At 36.8% G+C, this 23,979-nt stretch overlaps 1 pseudogene; it reads left to right on the top strand.

Moving 5' to 3' along the window:
* Positions 1-2,271: 2,271 nt before the first annotated feature.
* LOC100765844 lies at positions 2,272-2,908 on the top strand (annotated as a pseudogene).
* Positions 2,909-23,979: the final 21,071 nt, after the last annotated feature.

A 23,979-nucleotide genomic window follows, 5' to 3' on the forward strand; every position in this document is an offset into this window, starting at 1 on the left:
ATAAATTGAATATATGTCACTTGTGTACTGAGCAGACAAAAAGGAATTTGAGTCTATGTCATTTATGTATTGAGCATACAAAATGAAAAATATCATTTAGCAATCACTTTGAGAATAACAATAAATGGAAGACTGGAGCTTTTCTTTTAAATGGGCTCATTTAGTCTGTGATATATAACCTAATGATTCCTTAGTGGTAACAGAAGAAAATTCCAATTATATTTTTGAAATATCATCAAATTTAGCCTGAGAATAATAGCATTGAGAAATATCTGCCTCCAAATACCTATGGGAAACAAAGCAGCTTGAACTTACATCAACAAACATGTATTTCATTTTTCCCTGAAAAGATAAAATCCCCAACCAGAGAACAACCATTTACTTTTAGCGGCAATAACAAGTAGACTATGAAGCAACCAGACGACTGGAATAGCTCCCTTGGGTAGATAGAGAACACTGTGTTCTGGAAATTATACCTGTGGATGTCTATTATATTTAATCAGTATAATAAAAGGAAATAAAGCCCGATTTCATGGCTGGAATATATTGTGAATGGAAGACTAATAAGCTTTCAGGACACAGGAACTCTTGACTTCGTTTTTCTACAAAGTAAATCTGAAGACAGAGGGGTGCAGTTTGTTGGGAAGATGTGGAGTATAAACATAAGCACTCGATAGAATGCGGGAAACTCAATCTAAAACTGTATTGTAATAATGAATTATTAACCCTATTGTTCTTATCATCATTGCTGTAGACTCAATTTAGTTTTAATAACAATACATATGGCATAAAATTATGGTTAACCATTCTACAAGACTTTACTGAAATTATGTGAAGAGCAATTTTTTTAAAGTAGGGATTAGAGACATACAGTGATTTCTCCCAATGTTTTACTGCAAAGACAGATGTCTAAATTATAAGATTCTTTTTATGTTTCTTTTACTTCTATCTCTAAAGGTTAATAAAATTCCATTGGTTCTATTTGTAGTAAACTTTATGCCTTTATCTCATTTTAAATGGAATATTTATCTTCAAGCATAGTAACTAGATATTCAATAACTTGATAATAAATTATTTAGTAATTATTTTAATATTTATTTTATTTAATTAAATGTAATTGAATCAATTCTCCCATCCCTCTCCTTTTTTGTACCTCCCCTACATCCATCCCCACTGTTTTTCCAAATTCACAACCTCCTTTAAGCAGTCATTGTTACATATATGTGTTATTGAATAAACATTAAAAAACAACCTGAATCCTTTCAATATGTGCATGTATATGTTTCTGAGGATGGCCATTTGGTATTTTATAACTAACTGGCCATGGAGGGGGGAATCACCCTTGGGCCTGGGGGAAGAATAATTCTCTGTCTCTCAGTCATCGTTGATTGCTTGTAGCTCTTCAACTAGAGACAAGAGAATGACAGGAAGGTTGTGATATGTGTAAGAGGGTTGGAATTGACTTTCTTGAATGATTTACATTACACTCTGAGTTCTTGAGCCTTTGGTATAATAAAGGCAAATAACCCAGTAAACTCATAGAAAGAACTTGTTATACTATAAACTTTTTCTCTGCTCATTGTGTGTGATACTCTCATTCTTGTATCCTGCAATGCTTGATAGCTATTATGGGAAGCAGAGTAGTTAGGAGTTAATGATGATTACATTCACAGTTATTCTGGTAGCTTTTTAGTTTGGGACTCAGATATACCCACATTACCTCCTATCCTTTTCTTGTGTTTTCTATACAAACTGTATGTCTCAGAAGCAATAGCAGAAACTCAGAGGTTAAGAGCACTGGCTGCTCTTCCAGAGGTCATGAGTTCAATTCCCAGCAACCACATGGTGGCTCACAACCATCTAAAATAAGATCTGGTGCCCTCTTCTGGTGTGCCAGCAAACATGCAGGTAGAACACTGTGGGGTCTCTGGTAGTAGATCAGTATTTATCCCTGGTGTAAGAAAGGACTTTGGGAGCCCATCCCATGTTCAGGAATGCTCTCTCAGCCTGCTCACTTGGGGAAGATCCTAGGCCCTACCCAGGATGATATGACAGACTTTGGGGATCCCCATGGAGGGCCTTACCCTCCCTGGGTAGCAGAGGGGGAATAGGGTGGGAGGGCTGAGGGGGAGGAGGGGAGGGGGAGGGAGCAGGGATTGACATGTGAAGCAGGCTTGTTTCTAATTTGAACTAACAAAAAATAATTTCTTGGAAAAAAAAAAGAATTACATTCACGCTTTTCCTCTGGTGGCAGCCATCAGGTGAGCCAAGATGGGTGTATACAATTACAACCAGGAGCTATGGAGGAAGAAGCAGTCCGATGTGATGCACTTTCTGCTGAGGGTCCCTTGCTGGCAATACCGCCAGCTCTCTGCACAGCACAGGGCTCCCTGCACCACCAGGCCTGATAAAGCACGAAGTACAAGGCCAAACAAGCTTATGCCATATACAAGATTTGTGTCCGCCATGGTGGCCTCAACCGCCCAGTTTCTAAGGGTGCAACTTATGGCAAGCCTGTCCATCATGGTGTTAACCAGCTAAAGTTTGCCAGAAGCCTCCAGTCTGTTACTGAGGAGAGAGCTGGACGTCATTGTGAGGCGTTGAGAGTCCTGAATTCTTACTGGTTCATTGAAGTGGCTGTTTGCTTGGGAGTCTGAGTAAAGATTCCACATGTAAGTTTTATGAGGTTATCCTCATTGATCCATTCCATAAAGCTATCAGAAGGAACCCTGACTCCCAGTGGATCACCAAACCAGTCCACAAGCACAGAGAGATGCGAGGGCTGACATCCGCTGGCTGCAAGAGCCGTGGCCTTGGAAAGGGCCACAAGTTCTGCCACACTATTGGTGACTCTCGCTGTGCAGCCTGGAGAAGGCGCAATACTCTGCAGCTCCACCGTTACCGCTAATACACGTGATATGTGTAAAATTCATACTCAATCAACAATTTAGGACCGTCATGTCTGCTTAAAGGTGTTATTTGTCAAAACTAGTCTGCAGATTGTCAGGGACGCTTTGTGGAATTGTAGCAGCTAAAGTGCAATAATGTTTGACTACAAGTGATGGTGTCTCTTATTTCAGATAAACTTTCTGTCTACGTTATCCACTTAGGAAGTTAAGTATATGTTGTTTACACCATGTGGTATCCGTGTGTAGAATCTCGTAAAAGGAGTCCTAGGGCTACCCTGTAAATGTGTTTGGTGCATGTTATAGAATCGACAGCTTTGTTGGGATTATGCAATCTGGTTCATTGAAGCGGCTGTTTGCTTGGGAGTTTGAGTACAAACTTTAGAATTGGATTTTGCTTAGAAATCTGTAGGAAGAGAAGCTTCTAACCTGTTTTGTGAGTGTGCATAGAAAAGAGATCAACCACAACCCACATTTTGGAAATTGAATCCAGTGTCCCATTTTCAGAACCAGGCAAAACTGGAAGAGGTTTCCTGTTCTGTTGGATCTCTGGAGTATTGGTTTGATGCCCAGTAATCTGTGTTGACACCTGTATATTTTGAGGTTGTTGGAAATTGAACAATGGATGGGGTGGGGTATATTTAGGAGTGGTGTAGTAGGGTTGCACTTAGGCGGATTTAAAAACTGATCAAGTTAGTATGCAGTCATTAAGAAGCTCCTAGTCACATAGCAAGGATGACTGTGAATTTAAAGATAAATCCTAGGCCAATCAATTTGTCTTGGGGGTAAAAGTTATTTGGCAGTATGACTTCTTTGTTTACAGTCTTAGGTAGTGCCTGGGGTTGCTTATCCCTGGCATATTAATGGAAGTTGTTGACATTTCACAAAGGCCATGCATACCACCACGTTTTTATATTTATTTATTTATTTATTTATTTATTTATTTATTTATTTATTGTGCCTTGCCTTGGACTAGTCTCCCACAGTGCCCTTGACTATGGAAGAAGTAGATGGTATTGCCCTTGTCACGGATCTGAGCTAGCAGGCCTGATAAGAAAAATCTAATTGATGCTTTTAAACTGATTTTTTTCTCTTCAGATTTTTAGAGGATTTTACTGATTTCCAGAAAATACTGGACTCAATCTTGAAACTTAACAATTCTTTTCTATTTAGCAAAACAAATCATTGTGTATAGCAGTTGTTCAACTAAAGTAATAAATGTCTGTTAAACAACTGAAAAAACAGAATTACATTCACAGTTAACACACAAATTTCAATAACTTCTTGGTACATAGAATTGGGTCATGTCTTAGTCTCATCCCTAAGCTGCAATCCTAGTATATTTTCCCCATTTCTTCAGATGGTTCAGGCACTTCCAATAGCGTAAACATAAGCATAGAGAGTAGACAAAGAAAAAGGAAAATGTGTGGAAAACAAGTATCTCTTGACCTTAGAACACCAGCCTTCATCTGTGTTTGGATCAGATACATGTTTTTTGAGTCAGATAGGCAACTCAAAATTTTAATTTAATAGTATCATTTAAAAGTATAACCAGACTGTTGTAACAACTAAAATGCCTAAAATAATTATACATTATTTTATATAATACTTGACAGCAAAACAGTAGTTCTACAGAAATAAAAGAGTCGATGGAAGAGATTTGATACTAGCTTATGGCAGAAATTTTATATAATTCAGTGAATTCACCTATGACCTATTATCATATATATGATTGTTGTGATGTTTGTATTTCAAATGCACAGTTTTCATGACATGTGTATATAGTGTGTATGGATTGAGTCATTGTTAGTTAGGAACTCAAAATCCAAAATAGAAAGTTTATATTAAAAACAGCTCATTAATGAAAACATTCGGAGGCTAAGTGAGAGCCAGACATCAAGGCCTATAGCATTCAAGGGAATTAGTGTGATTAGGAGGATGTTAGAAATCTTTAAACACTCAAGAAAATCAATCTTGGAGAAATCATTATTCTACGGAACACATGAATTATTTTTCTATGCTTGTTATTCATCAATCATAGGTTTAGCTTTGTTATTAAGGTGTCACAAACATTTTCTCAAAAATATGGTTTTCATTAATAACACCTGACAGAGCTTTCCCCTGAGTCCCCCTGAAGGGGCTGCTATAGATGATGGTCTGATCACCAGTGCTGTAGAGAAGGTAGTGATCAATATCCCGAAGCTGAATAAAGCAAAGAGAGATGTGAAACCCAGTGCCATTTAGGTTAGAACAATAAATGTATCACCTGTCAAAAACTGTCCATTTTTTGAAGTTGCAGGGGAAAACACGAGATTTTTGTCATGGCTTCTAATTTTGCAATTGGATATCAGGATTATTAATGAAATCACAAACAAGCTCTGGCATTTCCTTCCCATTATACTTTCTTCTCTTGAAGGAGAGCAATGTACTGTTTACTTAGAATGTAATCTAATTTAGAAAGTAATGCTAAACCGGGTGATGGTGGTACATGCCTTTAATCCCAGCACTTGGGAGGCTGAGTCAGGTGGATCTTGATGGAGTTCAAGCCAGGCTGGTCTACAAAGTGAGTTCCAGGACAGCCAGAGCTACACAGAGAGACTTTGTCTTGTAAAAAAAAAAACAGCAGAAAATCAAAAGTAATGCTGATCTACTGCTTTTATTTGGAGTTAAATGCCAACTTGCTTGCTACTTCTGATTCATTAAGTTTGACGGATTATAACCAAAAACATGGTTTGATAGTCATTTGTTACTGGAAAACAGCTTGGACTACATCAAAAGTAGGTTTTAAATAAATGTGTTTTTGATGAACCAATGAGTGAGAATTTGCTTTTAATGGTCTAACACAGATTATGCTTTATGATAATGTTTTATGTGGAGATAATTTGAGTACTTCCTATCAAGAGAAACAAAGAGAGAGAGAGAGATTGAGAGAGAGAGAGAGAGAGAGAGAGAGAGAGAGAGAGAGAGAGAGAGAGACCAATATTATTACAATGCTGTGAAAGTAGCTTATAGGATAACACTTTTCAATAGCGTGGATACTGCCTGGGTATGCGAGTGAAGAGCTCCAGTGTGAAATCAATAATTACACAAGGACCTGACCCCAAATTAAGAACTGAAAGTACTTAGTAACGAGTCATTAAGAACAATGTAGATACTGACACTACTTTCTTTAGCGGGTTGTTTCTATGTTGAAATGTGTAATTGGCAAAAACAAGAGCAAAATTACACTCACAGGGAAAATACAGGCAGTCACAGCTCCTCAGTACCTTGGAGACTTTCACTCCTACTGTTTTATATACTCTGGAACAGGCTATCAGGACTTGATAAAACAGACTTGAGAATCCTGAACACAAGCAAACAAAACCAAATTGTGCTGTTTAGGGATCAACATTTTGGGAAATATGCAGTACCTGTTGGCCTGCCTAACCACATGGAATCTATTTGATTTTACTCCCCAATCTGAGTCCTCCTTTCTCCTAAACTTCTATTCTTTCCCAATTGGTGAAGTACTTTGCCCTCGAATATAATAAGTTCCTTTTGGAAAGCTCTTCTCATGTATGTTTACTAATAAATGTTCCTTTTCCATTCTCCTTCAAGTAGTCTCTGACCAATTCCTTTTCTCCCAAATTCTTTGCTAGGTGTCATTCTTTGCTAGGTGTTGTTTCAACGCTGAGAACTTTAACAAAACATTTGTCATTCATGATAACTATCCCGATGTTTTCACTTCTTTTGTACCATCCTTAATCTTACACTGTCTTACATGCCTAAGCTTCTGGGGGGTGTGTGTTTTCCTATATATTCCTAATTTTTAACAAAGTTTATTTCTTGCCAAGGGCCTTTAACCTCCCTTCAGAGTTTTAAAATGTACATATGATCTTTTTAAATGATCAATTGTGTGTAGAGTTTCCATCTTTGTATCAGCTCTTGTGTATCCTGGGTGACTTCAGGAATATGACTATTTCTGGGCCTGTTCTACCCATTGCCATCCTTACCTTTCAGAATTTCCACTTGGATTGCTTTAACATGTGGAATAGTGCAAAAACTTGTACAGACCCACACCCTCAACTAGGTCCTTGTTCTGCCCTTTAAGTTTCCCTACCCAGATGCCTCTGTTTCAGTAGTATCTCAGCTTTTTTTGTGACCTATTTCTTCAGCTCTTCTAAGACTTCTGCTAGTATTCAAGGATATGATCAACCACCACCACTGACCTTGTATTAGTCAAAGAGTATTGCTGGATATTAATTGATCAGATTCAGCAATAGAACCTATGTTTATCTCTTCTGGTTTCATTTTCTTCCTTTTTGTTTCTTTTTGCTTGTGGGGGGGGCAGGAGGGAGGGAAAGGAATTGCTACTGTGAATAGCTGTGCTATGAATATTCATGTTGATATTTTTAATTCTTTTGGATATTTTCCTAGTAGTGGAATGGCTGGGTCATAGGATAATTTTATGTTTAACACTTTGAGTACCGGCCAGATTGCTTTCCATAGTGGCTATACTGTTTTATATTCTTGCCAGCAATTCTGGAAGGTTCCCGTTTCACTATGTTTTCACTAATAGTTGTTTTTCATTTAATAAAAACCATATTACAGGACACGAAGCAGTGTATTATAGTTTAAAAATTGTATGTCACCCACAACTACTTGGTTTGAACATTGTTTCATGTGCTTTTTGGCCATTTATGTCTTTTTTTTTAAAGGAATGTCTATTCAGATTTCTCTACCTACTTTTTAACAGTTTTTTTCCTTACTGTTGGATTATGAGTTCTTACTATAATTTTGAATAAAGATACTAATTAGATATGCAATTGGTCAATGTTTCAGTCTAATAGTTGTTAGTGGCTTATAGCTGCTCATTTTTTTTAGTGATATTTTTCCTGGACTTTCTATAGCATCTGTATTATTTACTGCATGTGATATTTTCTTAGTGTATATTCAGTTGTTTTGCCAGTATTCTTTAATGGTGGAATGAAAACAATTCAAAAAAGAAAGAAAAAAAGTAGAACAATAACAGCAAACAGAAGGAAGAAAAAGTGAAAAATAATTTCTTTTTGCCTTTGAGTGTTTACTATGTAGAGGCATGCAGGCAACTTTACCAGACAATGCTACCTCAGAATTTACTCCCTTCTTTGGCAAAACTTATACACCAGTCCGTAGAAGGAAGTTTCTGTCCCACCCCTGCATCCATTCAGTCCCAAATAAACACACAGAGGCTTATATAAATTATAAACTATTTGGCCTATTGCTCAGTCTTATTACTAACAAGCTCCTACAACTTAAATTAACCCATAATTCTTATCTATGTTTAGCCATGAGACTTGATACCTTCTCTTAGTAAGGCATTCTCATCTTGTTTCCTTTATATCTGGATGGTGACTGTGTCTCTGCCGTTCCTCTTCCCAGAATTCTCCTAGTCTGGTCACTCCATCTATACTTCCTTCTTGGCTACTGGCCAATCAGCATTTTATTAAATCAGTCTGAGTGACAAATCTTTACAGTGTACAAAAAACGTTATCCCATAGCATCAGTCAAAAGTGAAAGTCTAGATTACTTGAAGTTCTTCTCTTAAGCATGTATCCTGACCTGGTTGGACACCATTTTCTAAATTCCCTATTCTTTCAGGTCTTTACCTGCTTTTCATTCTAAATCTGTGGCTCTTCTATTGTTTACCTCAATTCTTCCTCAGGAAGCTGTGGAGCCTACTTGCTACACAAGGATTTTGAGGAATGTCTATTTTCATGTGAGCATATTCCAAGTTAGTAAAATGGGGCAAATGCCTTCTTTAAGTCTTTTAGGTAGTCCACCCGATCAAACCAGACAAAAGCAACTTGTCTAGTTGCTCACACAAATGGGGTAGCAAACAGACTATAGGGTCACCTCCTAAATACTACTGCTGCTCTGGGGGTTGGGGAGGAGAAAGGCAAACAGAAGTGATACAAAGGTTTCCATAACTTCAAATTTGTGGGGAATTCTGTTTTGATTCAGCTCTCTCTCTCTCTCTCTCTCTCTCTCTCTCTCTCTCTCTCTGTTGTTGATGTAATGTGTTCATGTGTGTTTGCATGTGTGCCTATAGGTGCACATGTTTGTAGATGGAGGTCAGAAGTAACTGTTTGCTATTTTCCTTTATTGCTGTCTAACATATATTTTGGACTTCTGACTGAATACAAAGCTCATAGGTCATCTAGGCTGGCTGGCCAATTGGTTCTAATGACCTGCTTGTCTTCTGGGGTTCAGAACTAAGTTCCTAATTTTTGTGTGATAGATACTTAACCCACTGATCCATCTCCCTCAAAACTTTGATTATTATAAATATCTTATGATTTTTCCTGAGCTCTGACAAAATTGATTTGGTCAGATTTTGCTATCTTTTAGTATTTCTATAAAAAGATGGGCTCATGGAACTAGCTATTTTACATTTTTGTTGATGTCATCCCTACATGTGGTTTTGTATTTTAAGACATTTTTTTAAAAAAAGAATACTATTTTGTCCTCTAAAATTATATGAAATTCAGATTTTGATGCCCACACTTGTATATTGGGATGTATCCACAGCTAGTAGTCTCCATGTTGTTTATGTCTGCTTTCTCACTCCAGCGGCAAAGTTGAGTAGTAGTGACAGAGATAGTATCACTTTGCCAGCCTGAATTATTTACAATCTGGCCCTTTGCAGAAGAAGTTTGCCAACCTCTGTCTCAAAGTCTGTCAGCCTCAGCAATCTCTCCATCGCTCCTCTCCTCCAAATTGCTTTATAGATATCTTCATCTGAAGTGTCTTGGCTTGTTTAAAATCCTCTTGGCTTGACTTCTTGGGTGTTTCTGTTTCCAAACTGCTGCTTAGTCCTTACCTCCTACCCCTTTTCTAGGCTCTTTGTAACAGTATTATACTTTGCACACTTTCTAAACATTTGCTTTTATTACTTCGCCCTTTCCAACTTTTCCAGCTTGTAAAATCTTGTCTGTCTCTAGAGTGTGTATGTCGTTACATACAATCTATAAGAGAAACCTACCCAGGTCAATGAATGTGATCTTGTTTGGAAAAATACACTTTGTATAAATAAAAGGAAAGGGTTGGGGAGATTATCCTGGATTAGGTAATCCTTACACCCAGTGATAAATGTGCCTGTATGAACAGAGCTATAGCAAGGACAGAGAGGAGATGATGATGGAGAGTAACATCTACCAGACTTAGTCATCAGAAATGAGGAGAAAGACCTGGCATAAATACTCCCTTGGAACCTCCAGGAGGAACTGGGCCTAGAAAGACTTCATTTCTGACTTATGAGCTCCATTACTGTGATAAAATACATTTCTCTCACTACTGTTCTCTGAGTTTATAGGAATTGGTTATGGTAGCCTGGGAAATTAATGAATCTTCTAAAAAAGTCCAGCTGGAATGCCATTTTATGAAAGATTACCTGGTTCTCCTAACCTAGACAAAATTACTTATTCATTTCTATTTTCTCTTAAAACATTTGCTTAATTTCAAATACTAAATGTTACCTTCTCTGAAAGCTATGCATTTGTCCACAATTTTATACTGTCCTTCACATGTAGCCTGGTATTTTTACTATAGTAGGTGTTCAGGATTTATTGAATGAATGAATGACTTCACAATATCAAGTGACACTCCAATAATTTGCTTTGAAGCATTTTAAAGCCCTTTTCATTTGGACTTCCACCTAAGAGAGGCTACATGTCATTATGAGCTTTACCTTGCTCATTTATACTGTGGTGTGTCCTAGATCTTAGTCCTGCTATTGAAGTCAGACTATTATAGTTGGGAACAGGCAACCCTCAGCCATAAAAGCTGGAGCTATATTATTTGTTTTGAGTTATTTCCTTCCTGTTTGTCTCTTTTTATGATTGAACATGGAGAATAACAGCTTTTAGAATCTTCAGGGAAGTCTGTTAATTTCTAATGTTGAGGATATTTAAAGAGGCGCTAAAGACTGCTTCCATCCCTTGTTCATGGTGAAAAAAAATCAGATAGACTCAATATGAAAGAATTTCTGTTGATATTTGTTTGTTGTGAACATTCATGGATTTAAGAGTTGTTTTTAATGCTTTGGTAATGACAATGAATGTATCTTTCTTTCAGGAAATATTTTTATAATAATTTTTATTGAACTGTCGTTAGTGAATTTTAAAATGGATACATATAAAATAAAATAAATATAACTTATGATGAAAGCAAGCTCAACTCTAATGAATCTGGTTAATTCACACAGATAGGTCAAATTAATTACTTTTTCTTGATTTAATTTAATTTTGTGTCTAATATTTCTTCTGTGGTAAGATGTGGGTGTATCAGCCAACTGATGATAGAGGCACTGTGTTTCCCAATGTTAGGGAGGAACTCAGAAGCCAACAAAACCTATTATTTGTATATCATATGCATCAATAAAGAAGTGCTTTATTTAGGACCTTCAGGGTGAGACTAAAACTTTGACTCATCAGACCACTTGCAAGATAATTATCCCTACAAGGTGATAAGAAAATAGACATGTCAGTGTAGCTACAGAACCAATAGGGAAAGCGAAGCCACTAGCTGAACAGGAGAGGGAAGCAGACAATACAACTTCATAGTGTGCCCAAAGAGAACCAGCAATCAGCTACTTACACTGTAGATTTAGATTTTAGATATCTTACTTCATGTCCTCAGAATGATCGTCCAACTACTTCAATATAACACATTTTTTATTAAGGCTCTAATTATGTTCATGGAGCTCCTGTATTGATTAGAAAACTTCAATTTTACATGACATTTTTCTAAAATAAAGGTTTATTTACTCATTATTTACTTGTGTTTGAGTCTGTGACTTGGCAAGTTTGTGTGTACTGCTTATATGCAAGAGCCCACAGAAGGTGGAAGAGGGTGGAAAAGGGCAGAAGAGGGCATCAGATCTTCTTCCCTGGAATCACAGGCTGCTGTGAGTATTGTGTGTTCAGGAAACTGAACCTGGATCTTCTGCAGGAGGAATTAGTGCTCCTAACTAAGGAGATATCTTGTCACGCCAATGTTAATTTTTTTTTTGATTTTTTGAGACAGGGTTTCTCTGTGTAGCTTTGGAACCCATCCTGGCACTCTCTCTGGAGACCAGGCTGGCCTCGAACTCACAGAGATCTGCCTGCCTCTGCCTCCCGAGTGCTGGGATTAAAGGCGTGAGCCACCAACGCCCAGCTCCAATGTTAAATTTTTAACTCACTTTATTTATTTATTTATTTATTTATTTATGCACATGCAATAGAATTCACAGATCTTAAGCATACCTTCCAAGATATTTGAAAACATGCATGTACCTGTGAAACAATCCATCAAGTAATGGAATATTTTTATCACTCTAAAACTTTTGTCTTGCTACTTCACAGTTACCTCTCCACCCTTATCCAAAGACATCCAATTTTTTGATTTGTATTAGCATATGTAAGTGTTACTGTCTTTAAAATAAACACTATGTATTCTGTTCATCCTTTATTCAAAATAATGTTGCTGAGATTCACCCAATTTGTAGCATGAATCTGTACTTTGTATTGTAAAGTTGTCTTTTGTTATTTGAAGACACTACAACTTGTTTGCCTATTTGTTTCTTGATGAGTATTTGTTTTGTTTCCAGTTGTTATTGATTATAAGTTAACCTGCTAAACATTACTATGAGTCTTTTTGTGAACATGTACTTTGTTTTATTTTGGTAAATATCTAAAAATGGGATAGTGTGAAGCAAGGTAGACATGTTTGTGAGAAATGATCCTTTTTCCAGATTTGTTGGGCTGTTCAATCCTCCCTCCAGTTATTGTTGGTATTTGAATTTTCTTCATTTTCTTCTTGCCACCTGGTATTCTGAGTCTTCAGAATCTTTATATTTCTATTATGTTCAGTATGTCGTTGAACTTTCACTGATGACCCCAACATGTTCGACATCATCTCATGTAGTGCCTGAGGATATACATATGATTTTTATGAGGTGACTGTTCAAGTCTTCTGACATTTGAAATAATTGGTTAATAGTCAATTTATTGTGGGAGTTCTGCATGTGGTCCACCCATCCTTTTATTGCATATGTTCAATGTCTGCATCTGTCACAAATGCTTCCGTATGTTGTTTGCATTTTCGTTTCCTGTGGTATTTTTTGGAGAACAGATGTTTGTAATTTTGATGAAGTCTGGCATATACTTTTTTATTTTATGATTAATATCTTTTGTGTCTGAAATATCATTTTATATCTTACAGTCACACAACCACAAAGACATTGCTCTCCACTTTCTTCTAGAAGAGTCACAGAACAACAACCTTTTGCCTGCACTTGCCTTCTCATATTGCACAGTTACTTTTGTCTACCTCCAACATCACAACAATGTACTGACCCACCAACTTTGACTTTCTGAGTAGCTTTGATGCCATCTCTCAAAAACCCTTTGCATTGTTTATGTAACCTTTTCATCCTATTTATCTCTCAAAGTAAAATCCTACTTTTGCCATTCTGTGTTAGTCTCTGGACTGCATTTGCAAACCATTCACATTTCAGTTAAAACACAACACTTTTACTCATGGATCATTATGGTTCCTCTGTATGGACTATCTCCTCATTGAAACCCATCCTCATTTAGCTAATCCCTGCTTGTCCTTAAGTTTTGGTTCCTTTTTATGGCTGTTTCTACTCTGTGTGGAAAGATATGTACTAGAAAATGTTTCTTATCAGACTCCATGTTTCTGAATTTTTCCAGAATACAGGAAATCAGTATCTTTGTCACTATGGTGTCTTTAGACCTCAATAGAATGATTTCCCAATAAAACAAGTAACCAGCTGTCTTAGATGGTGAGTAGCATAGGTGCAGATAGCACTGTGACCTGTAAGCTTTAATTCCTTGTGTTTATCACCAATAAATGCTTATTTATCACAAGATAGTAGCAAATTAGTGCATATTTGTTATATCAATTTTATAAATACTAAAGATGAAATAATCTATTATACTGCTTTCTGCAGGTAATAACTTGATATTTTGGTATAATTTCAATGTAGTCTTTTTAGGTCTTGGTGCTTTGCATGCTATTTAACAACAAAACAGATCAAATAGCAGAAAATAGCTCTACATTTTAATAAGTTTTCTGAAAAAACATTCAAAATCTACCCATGTATAAGTGTAACCAATAATGCTGATTAAGTTTAAAGAAAATGCTCATGTTTTTATGTGTATGAGATTGTTGTGTCTTCTGAAAGCCAGTGATATCACAATTACTCAAGTGTATTTGGGATTGTTCTTTTCTGCATTTCCTATAGAGCCAAAGAAATACTATTTCCTCAGAATCAACTCATTTTGATCCAAAATTTATCCACTACATCAATAAATAATTACTGAGCTCTTGGCCCAATTTTAAGTTTGGAAGATTCAGTCATAGGCAAGACAGTTCCCTCTTTCCAAATATCTTGTTTTTTTTTCCTTTTGTTTATTTTAAATCTCTTACTCATTTTGCAAACCAACTACAGTTCCCCCTTCCTCTCCTCCTCTCACTCTACCCCCACCTTCCCCTTACCCCCATCCACTCCTCAAAGAGGGTAAGACCTCCCATGGGGCGTCGACTAAGCCTGACATATCAAGTTGAGGCAGGACCAAGTCCCTCCCCCATGCATCAAGGCTGAGCAAGGTATTTCACCCTAGGGAATGGGCTCAAAAAAAGCCAGTTCATGCACCAGGGGTAGATCCTGGTCCCACTGCCAGGGGTTACAAAACAGAACAAGCCACATAACTGTCATCCACATTCAGAGGGCCTAGTTTGGTCCCATGTAGTTTCCCCAGCTGTCAGTCCAGAGTTCATGAGCTTCCACTAGCTCAGGTCAGCAGTCTTTATGGGTTTCACCATCATGATCTTGACCTCCCCTCCTCTTGCTCTGATAATCCCTCCTCCTTCCCTTTGGCTTGAATCTGGGAGCTGCGCCCAGTGCTTGGTTGTGAATCTCTGCATCTGCTTCCATCAGTTACCAGATGAAGGTTCTATTATTTTAGAGTTTTCAATTTTCATAAAATTAAATGTACACTCAAAAGATGAAAATTTTCCATGAGTAATAATAATAAAATAATGAATTGCAGTTTGTTATTTTCAAGAATATTGTAAAATGCTCACTAATGGCCACATAGATGGAACAGGTCCTACTTTTGAAAGTAAGAACAGTAATTGTGAATGAGTTCAGGTAATGTACATACTTTTCAAACTTAGTAAGGTTTGCTTTACTGTATCATGTCATTTAAAAGTATTTAATCAAAACCTTTTAAAAGTTCTCCTGGATCTGGAAATTTTCATGAATAAGTTAGACTTAAAACGGATTCTGAAGATGATCAAATACATATAAAAGACACAAAAAATGTTTATTTTCATGAAGTGAAGGTATGCTCTGAAGCAAGGGAAATGCATATATTGTTTGATTAGACAAAGCATGAGTAGAGAATTATAATGAAACTTTATCAGTGGATTTTATTAAGAGTCACATCACAAATAACCAATAAACTTTAAAATATTTATTTATTTATTTATTTATTTATTTATTTATTCATTCATTCATTTATCTAGACAGGGTTTCTCTGTGTAGTCCTGGCTGTCCTGGAACTTGGTTTGTAGACCAGGCAATCCTGATAAAAATTTCATAGCCATCCTTCAAAGATATATAAAACAAAGCAAGACAAAAAAAATCTTAACATTTATATAGAAGCAGAGAAGATCAAAGATAACAAAAACAATCCCAACAAAAATAATTGACAGGACTTATACTCCAGAGCCATAGCAGTAAAAATATTATAACTTAGCACAAAAATAGACACACAGATGAATGAAATAGAATAGTGGAACCAGATAAAGGCCATATGGCTACAGCTACCTGACCTTTAACAAAGATGCTCAAAAGATACATTAGAAAAATAGTGACATCTAACAAATGGTGCTAGGGTGTCAACATTCAGAAGAATGAAAATCTGTCTATCTATCTATCTATCTATCTATCTATCTATCTATCTATCTATCTATCTATCCCTCTTCCCTTGTTCAAATTTCAATTGCATGGATCAAAGACCTCAACACAAGACTTAACAGACTTCTAGCAGAAAAGTGGGGGAGGCATGCTTCAATATATAGGTAAAGGTCATAAATTTTTAAAATATGACTCCAGTAGCAGAGGAAATAAGACCAACAATAGACAAATAGAATTTCGTGAAATTAAAAAAAAACTTCTATACATCAAAGGCAACTGTTAATTAAGTGAAGAGGAATCCCATAAAAAGAGAGATAATCTTTGCCAACCATATATCCCGCAAAAGATTGGCATGTAGAATAAACAAAACATTAAAAAAAACTAAAGACCAAACATAAAAGAAACAAATCAATTAAAAATTCACTACAGATCTAAACAGAAAGTTCTCAAAAGAAGAAATACAAATGGCTTGAAAACTTAAAAAAAAAAAAAAAAAAAACAACTACTCTCAGCCATTAGGGAAACACAGATTAAAACCAATGTAAGATTCTACCTAACCCCAATAAGAGTGGCTATGATTAAGAATATCAATAAAAACAAATGATGATGGGCATCTGGGGAAAGAGAACCCTTATACATTTTTGGTGAGAATGCAATCTAGTGTAGCCATTTTGGAAGTAAGTCTGGAGATTTCTCAAAATACTGAAAATAAAACTACTATATGACCCAAGCATACCATTCCTAATTATTGCTCAAAGGAGTTTATTACAGGGATACCTGCACATCTATTCATTGCTACCCTATTCACAATAGTTAGGAAATAGCAACAGTTTAGATGACTAACAACTGAAGAATGGATAAAAAAGATGTGGTACTGTCTTAGTTAGGGTTTTCTATTGCTGTGAAGAGACACCAAGACCGAAACAACTCTTATAAAGGAAATATTTCATTGAGGTGGCAGCTTACAGTTTCAGAGGTTCAGTCCATTATCATCGTGGTAGGGAGTATGGCAGCATTCAGTTAGACATGGTGTTAGAGGAATAGCAGAGAGTCCTATATCTTGCAGGCAACAGAAAATCAGCCAACTGTCACACTGAAGGAAGCTTGAGCAAAAGAGGCCTTAAAGCCTTCCCCTACAGTGACACACTTCTTCCAACAAGGCCATATCTTGTAATAGTGCCACTTGCTTTGGGTGGCATTTTCTCTCAAACTACCACAGGTATGCATACACAATGGAATATTAATTAGCTAAAAATAAAAATTAAATTATGAAAGCTTCATGGACATAGAAACAATTGAAAAAATTATTCTAAGTGAAGTAACCCAGGCTCAAAAGGACAAATGGCATTTATTATATCTTATGCGAGGATCCTAGCTACAACTCTTTAGTTTGTTATGTCTAACATGAAATACATATTCAAGCCAGAAAACATGGAAGGGGAAAGGGTTCCACTAGGAAAATGGGAAGTAGAACATGTGTGAAAAGAAAGTAAAGATAGGAATATTGTGAGTGAAAAGGTATGTGCAGAAAGGGAATCTGGGGATTGAGGAGATGGAGATGTAGGGTAGAGTGAAGACAAACCTGAATAAAGGGAGTAAGAGGAAATCACTTGGACAGCAAGACACACCCATCTGTGCGCTGTAGGCTTGACTATTGGGTGGGCTGTGTATATCCTACTATTTTCTGAGTGGACTGAAGATCCATTTCATGGGGGTCAGAGTGGAGGGTAATATATGTTACTGTAAGCCTGGCTAACAACATAGACCAGGGAAGGTAGTAAGCCCATGTGGGGAGCATATTTCTGACAGTTAATAGAATTGACATGGCAGCAAACTGCATTATCAATACTGTTTTGTTCCCATTTTTAAAAAAAGTGCTCCTAGTCTTAATCCAAGAAATATTTCCTTACAAGGAACAGTGGTGAGTGTAGATCCATAGCTGTTCCAGATGTAGAAAACAAGTTATGAATGTCAGCTATGCCCTAGGCAAATTCTTTATACTACCCCTTCCTAGGCTGAGGGAACAATGAAGAAGAGGGACAGCACACTTGTGAAAGCCCAAAGATAGACTGGAAGACTAGGGAACACCATTTCCAAGATCCATATATCTGTTGTTATCATTAATTCACATCAACTGTAGTTACCTGCACTATCAACAAGAACAGCTGTATCAGCAAGTCAGTTGAAGAACAGGGAGGAGCTCACAGGGTCCTACCTTTTACCCCTGATCTATTGGCTGCTGCAAGGAATAATCACTGTCTTTAGTTATATACCCTCTACTGACCCTCATAAGTTCCTTTTCATAGCTTGAGAGTCATGGTCACACAGAAGACCCTGGAAGGTGATAAAAAATGAATAGACAAATTTGAGAGAGATATTTGTATCTGTATTTGTGGTGGCTGGATAGGAATGGTAGGGAGACAAGAGGTAAGAGTAGTCAGTATTCATGTGTACATGTGTGAAAGTCTTTAAAAACAATAAAATAAAAATGAACCATCATTAACAGCAATAACAAACTACGTGTTAATTGTTGACAACTCCTTAAGCCTGTTTGGGCACATGGAATCCAGAGTTTACTTTTGCTGGCTGGTCCCCTATATGACCTTTCTTCCTTAGAAGGTATGCAGTTCCATGGTTTCCTTCTGTGAGACTTTCACAGTCTAATGACTTCAGGTGTTAGGTTGAGCAATGTAGATATTCTACTATTGAAAACTATTGCAGGTTTTGAGTCAGGTAACTGAAAGGAGAAAAATGGTGTTTTAAGTAGATCATTATTTAGTGAAGTGTTGAAAGGACAACAACCATGTTGTTGATTTTCTGCTCAAGTAGGGACATGACACAGTGTTGTTCTCTCAGAGACAATATTTTAATGTGTTGTGTAGATGAAGTTGTAAAATAAAACCTTTTCTAATTAAGATATTTATTGTACCTGAAAAATTTAGATACTTGTCTTGCTAATTGTTCAAAATTTGGCTGTGAGACTGTGCAAGTAGGTTACTGCCTTTATTAGAACTGTTATAAAATATGGCTATTTTAAGCAAATAGAACATTCACCTGTAATGTTTGTGCCCTCAACAGATGAAAGGCCCAAAGGGGAGGAATTCACACTCATTTTCTTTATTACTTAAGTGTCTCCTTAGTAGAGAAGATGAATGCAGAACTTAAGGAAATATGGAAAGAAGTATCACATAGCACAGTTAGGAGAAGTGGCTTTCATTACATACCGCTTATGAATTTGGATTAAAGGCAATGTGATGTAGCCCCACCTCTAATTTTCTCTCTGAGTTCAGGTAAGGATCAGATACTTGGTGTCTCAATTGTCCTATATCTAAGGCTATTATAATATTTCTGTCTTACACATGTCATTATGATTCTAAGAATTTTTCCAAATGGTGTTTTTGAGTTATATAACAACAACATCAGATGAAGGTTGTGTTTCATGTATTTACTACCTTCTTTTCTCATAAGTTTTAAAATTTCATTTATTATTGAAGAACTTCTGTAGGAGAGTAAGTAAAGAGACTTTTGTCAAGTTTGAAATATATTTCAGTGATTAAAATGTCACAACATCTGTAGTGTAAATATGGTTTTAGGGAGTTTAAATGCTAATTGGACTATCTGTTTACACTTGAGACAGAAGCAAAGAAAAATCATTCTTCCTATATTAAATAACGAATGAATAAGAGACCTGGTAATCTGACTTAAATCTTAGAGATAGTCTCTAACATAGAATAATTATTTTCCTGTCTAAAATAATACATCCATTAATTTGTTCAATAAATGAGCATATATAACATTAATGAGACATGGTAATACCACAGGGAATAGAACACATGATGATCACAGCCATTTTTGTGCTTCCAGAATAATTGTGGTTGCCTTATTTTTAATCATATCTTAGATCTTCAAAAAGTAATGTTTTGACTGTTGTGGAAGAACAAAATGTGTCCAAACACAAGTCTCCTAGTCCATCTGCAGGAGCACACAGTTCCTTGATGTTTTCTAACTGCATATGGTGGCTGGTGCTTTCCATCTTATTTCTATGTATTGTTCTTACCTAACTAATCACACCAATAAAACAATAGAACATATAGCACAGTTTATTTTTTCAGTGTATTTATTATTTTTTTCTGTGCATGAGTGTTTGCCTGCATGAATGTCTGTGTATCATGCATGTGCCTGTTGCCTTTAGAGGCCACAGAGGGCATTGGATCTCCTAGAACTGGAGTTACAAATGGTTGTGAGCTGCCATGTGGTGCTGGGAACTAAACCCAGGTCATCTGAAGAAACTGAAAGTATTCTTATCCACTGAACCATGTTTCCAGCCTCTCAATCTCATTTTATAAAAATGGTTTTACATGTTGAAGGATGAAGTTTTATCTTATAATGGTTTTTGTGCATTGTTCAGAGCATAGTCTTGATATGGCAGTTTACTCCTCAATTTAACTAGAGTAGACTGCCAAATTGAATAAATAAAATGAAAAATTTCACCAGGGTCTGAATTATCCTGCTAAGCTCATGAATTAAAGGTAAGAATGGAAGAAATGCTATATTAAGTCAATTGTCCCCAGAATAGGGTAGTTTATGAAAAAGCATGATATTCATTATACGTGACATTGATCTACCTTGAACATCCACTATATTCCCTTAGTAGTACATTACATATCAATTTTCCACAAATGAATTTTCTACAAAGACCTTTGATCTCATTTCTATTTTCAGTCAGTACTACCTCTTTAGTAATGAGTTTATTATCTCTTGTGTATACTTCACTTCCTTATTCCAGTGACTGTGTAAATGTTAATTTTCAAAATGCCCACTAGAGTCCACTATAATTTCCAGTATATACTTAACTTATTCATTGCCTTTTCTTTTTCTTATATTTCTTGTTTGAAGGATTTGGATTTTCAACTGATTTTTTATGGGGAAACACTAACATCCTTTACTTATAATCTGGATTTATTCCTCCATAATATCTTTTATGGATGAATTCAATGATAATTATGCATGTACTAATAAGGAAACCAGGAGTAATTTTTATGGGCAATATTTGCCTCATTACCATGTTCCCCCCCATGATGGACTCATTTCCTCTGATCACATGATGAATATTATTATGTTGTATTTAGTTTTACAGCAGCATATGGACATCTTTTTCTTTTTTTTTTTTTTTTGGAGACAGGGTATAGTGGTTTGAACAACAAATATCCACCATAGGCTCACACATTTGAATGCCTGGTCTTCAGCTGGTGGCACCGATTAAGAGTGTCTTAGTCACTGGTCTATTTCTGTGAAAATACACCATGACCACAGAAACACTTATAAAAGAATTATATATGGCATTAATTGGAGATTTGTTTTAGTTTCAGAGGGCCAGTCCATTATGGTCATGGCAGGGAACATGGCAGCAAACATGGCACTGGAACAGTAGCTGAGAGATACATCCTGACACACAAGCAGAGAAAGGGAGTGATAGAAGGAGGGAGAGAGAGAGAGAGACAGAGACAGAGAGGGACAGAGAGGGGAAGAGAGACTCAGAGATAGAGACCCACAAGGTCACACCTCCCAATCTTTGTAGTCCTCAATAGTGCTACTCCTTGATGACTAAACATTCTAATATATAAGTCTATGGGGGGCATTCTTACTCAAACTACCACAAAAGGTTTAGGGGGTGTGGCCTTGCTAGAGGAAGTGTGCCACTGGGGGAGGGCTCAGAGAGTACAAAGCCTCTTCCTATTTCCTTTTTGCTTTTCCTGCTTCATGCTTGCTGAAGTGTTGAAATGTGAAAAGTGTGAACTTTCAGCTTCCTGCTCCTGCTTCAATGTCTGTTGCCTTCTTCCATGTGCCCCCCCATGATGGACTCATTTCCTCTGAAACCATAAGCCCAAATAAACTCTTCCTTCTATAGGTTGCCCTGGTCATGGTATTTTATCACAGCAACAGAAAAGCAACTAACACACAGGGTAAGAGTCTGTATATATTCCATGCAGGTCTAGAACTCACTATGTAACCCAAGCTGACTTCAAACTCATGGCAACTCCTCCCTCAGCCTTCTAGCCATGAAATTGCAGGCATGTGCAACTGTGTGGATTCCTGAGATCTGTCTTAGGTTACTTATCAGATAATCTTTTGTTTGATCACTATTACGTCTTACATTAAACTGAGCTCCAAAACAAAATACTTGTGCCATATTTGTACACTATTGTAAATCATGTGTCAAGTTCAGTACACTACTCTTTCAGTACTAAATAAATATTAATACTCTTAGTACTTTTCAATTCACGCACCTTTAGCAAATGGATAAGGTAGTAAATATCTATAATCTGTGATTCATTAGCAGTATAAAATAATCTTTCTTTTGAAAATCTAGTTAATATAAAATGTAATGAAAAGGAAAACTTAATTGGTGATTTCAAGGTGCTGCATTTGAACTTAATCCTTAATCCCCACAATACATAATGCTTATGTACACACACACACACACACTGTGTTTTGATTCCCAAGTTCATCTTTCTTCCTGCCTACTTGAATGGATAGTTTTTGCTTGGGATATAAAATAAATTTTGAAAAACCATTAAGCCTCAAATTTAATTATTCCTTCAGTGGTAGATAGTCTTTCCTAAATGATAGAAATATGATACATCAAAGACTTTGAGCTTCAAGGAGCATATGCTGAAGATAATTATGGACTTCAAGGACATTGCTTTGTTTTATTTGATGGGAAATCACAGTATCGTCACTAGGGTTACTGTTCTGCCTTGAAACTCCAAGACCAAAGCAGCTTGGGAGGAAAGGGTTTATTCAGCTTATGCTTTCACATCATGGTTCATCTTAAAAGGGATTTAAGACAGGAATTCAAGTAGGGCAGGAGCCTAGAGGCAGGAGCTTATACAGAGGCCATGGAGGGGTGTTGTTTACTGGCTTGCTCTTCATGCTTGGTGAGCCTGCTTTCTTATAGGCCACAGGACCATCTACCCAGGGATGGCAGTGCCCACAATGATCTAGACCCTCCCTTATCATTCACTAATTAAGAAAATGTCCTACAGGCTTGCCTACTACTCAGTTGTATGAAGGCATTTTCTTAACTGAGGCTTCCTCTTCTCTGACAACTCTAGCTTGTGTCAAATTGACACAAAATTAGCCAGTACATATAATTATTAATTTGTATATGGAATGTTATAACTGAGAAAAGGCTCAGATTAAAAATCACGATTAGAGATTATGAAGCCAGAATAACATGATCTAAAATTTAAGCTCAAATGCCCATTAGAGGACATGAGATGCTGTGGTCACTATGAATACCTTTAGCTTGCTCTTCAAAAATTCAAACAGAATGAGTTGGCTCCATATAAGAAGACTACAACTTATGTGTTCCTCTTTCCTTTGAGTAAATGTGTTTTTTTTTCTTCCAGAACTGAGAACTGAGATCTTCTAATCTTTAGAGTAAATACTTGCTGTAGTTCATTCTTTGTGGGAAAGGTGGTTTGGGGCAGGGAAATCCTATTTAAGTTGCCTAAGAAAACAGTTCAGAAATGTCTGACACTTGAGAGAAATAAAAAACAAAAACCAGAACAGGAAGACCTTCTGTTCTTGACTAGAGGCATTTTCCTTCCCAGCTTCTGACAGAACACACAGTTGAAGATATACACATCCCCATATGGCTCATCTCCTTGGTCCTGACTTGACAGCTTTCCTAATACCAAGATGAGGTGAACAAGGTAATGACCAAGAGCCCTGACATAGGCTGGCTTCTGCTCCAAAGAGCTTTAACTCAGTGTGGACAGGCTCTATGTCATTTGTATTTTGTCTCTGAAAAAGCCAGGACTCATTCTGTTCAGCCATCCTGCCCCAAGAGGAATGTGATTTAACTTCCAGTTTCCATGCAGAAAGACGCGACACTGTGAGACCTGTCGGGAAGGTGCTGGCAGTCTGGGAGGAATTTGAATAAGTGTTTTTCACTCCAGTGTTTTCATGTGACCTCTTGTTCTCAATTTAGAAACATCTTGACCTGGAAAAGGTGGGTGTGGCTTGCCACTCTACATTTGACTCATCCTGTTTTAGGATGCATATGTTCTTCCTTTCCCTTGTCCTACCCCATGGAATCTCTTGCCATTTTCTTTG

Source organism: Cricetulus griseus, chromosome 2 (assembly GCF_003668045.3).
Source record: "Cricetulus griseus strain 17A/GY chromosome 2, alternate assembly CriGri-PICRH-1.0, whole genome shotgun sequence".
NCBI classification, from domain to species: domain Eukaryota; kingdom Metazoa; phylum Chordata; class Mammalia; order Rodentia; family Cricetidae; genus Cricetulus; species Cricetulus griseus.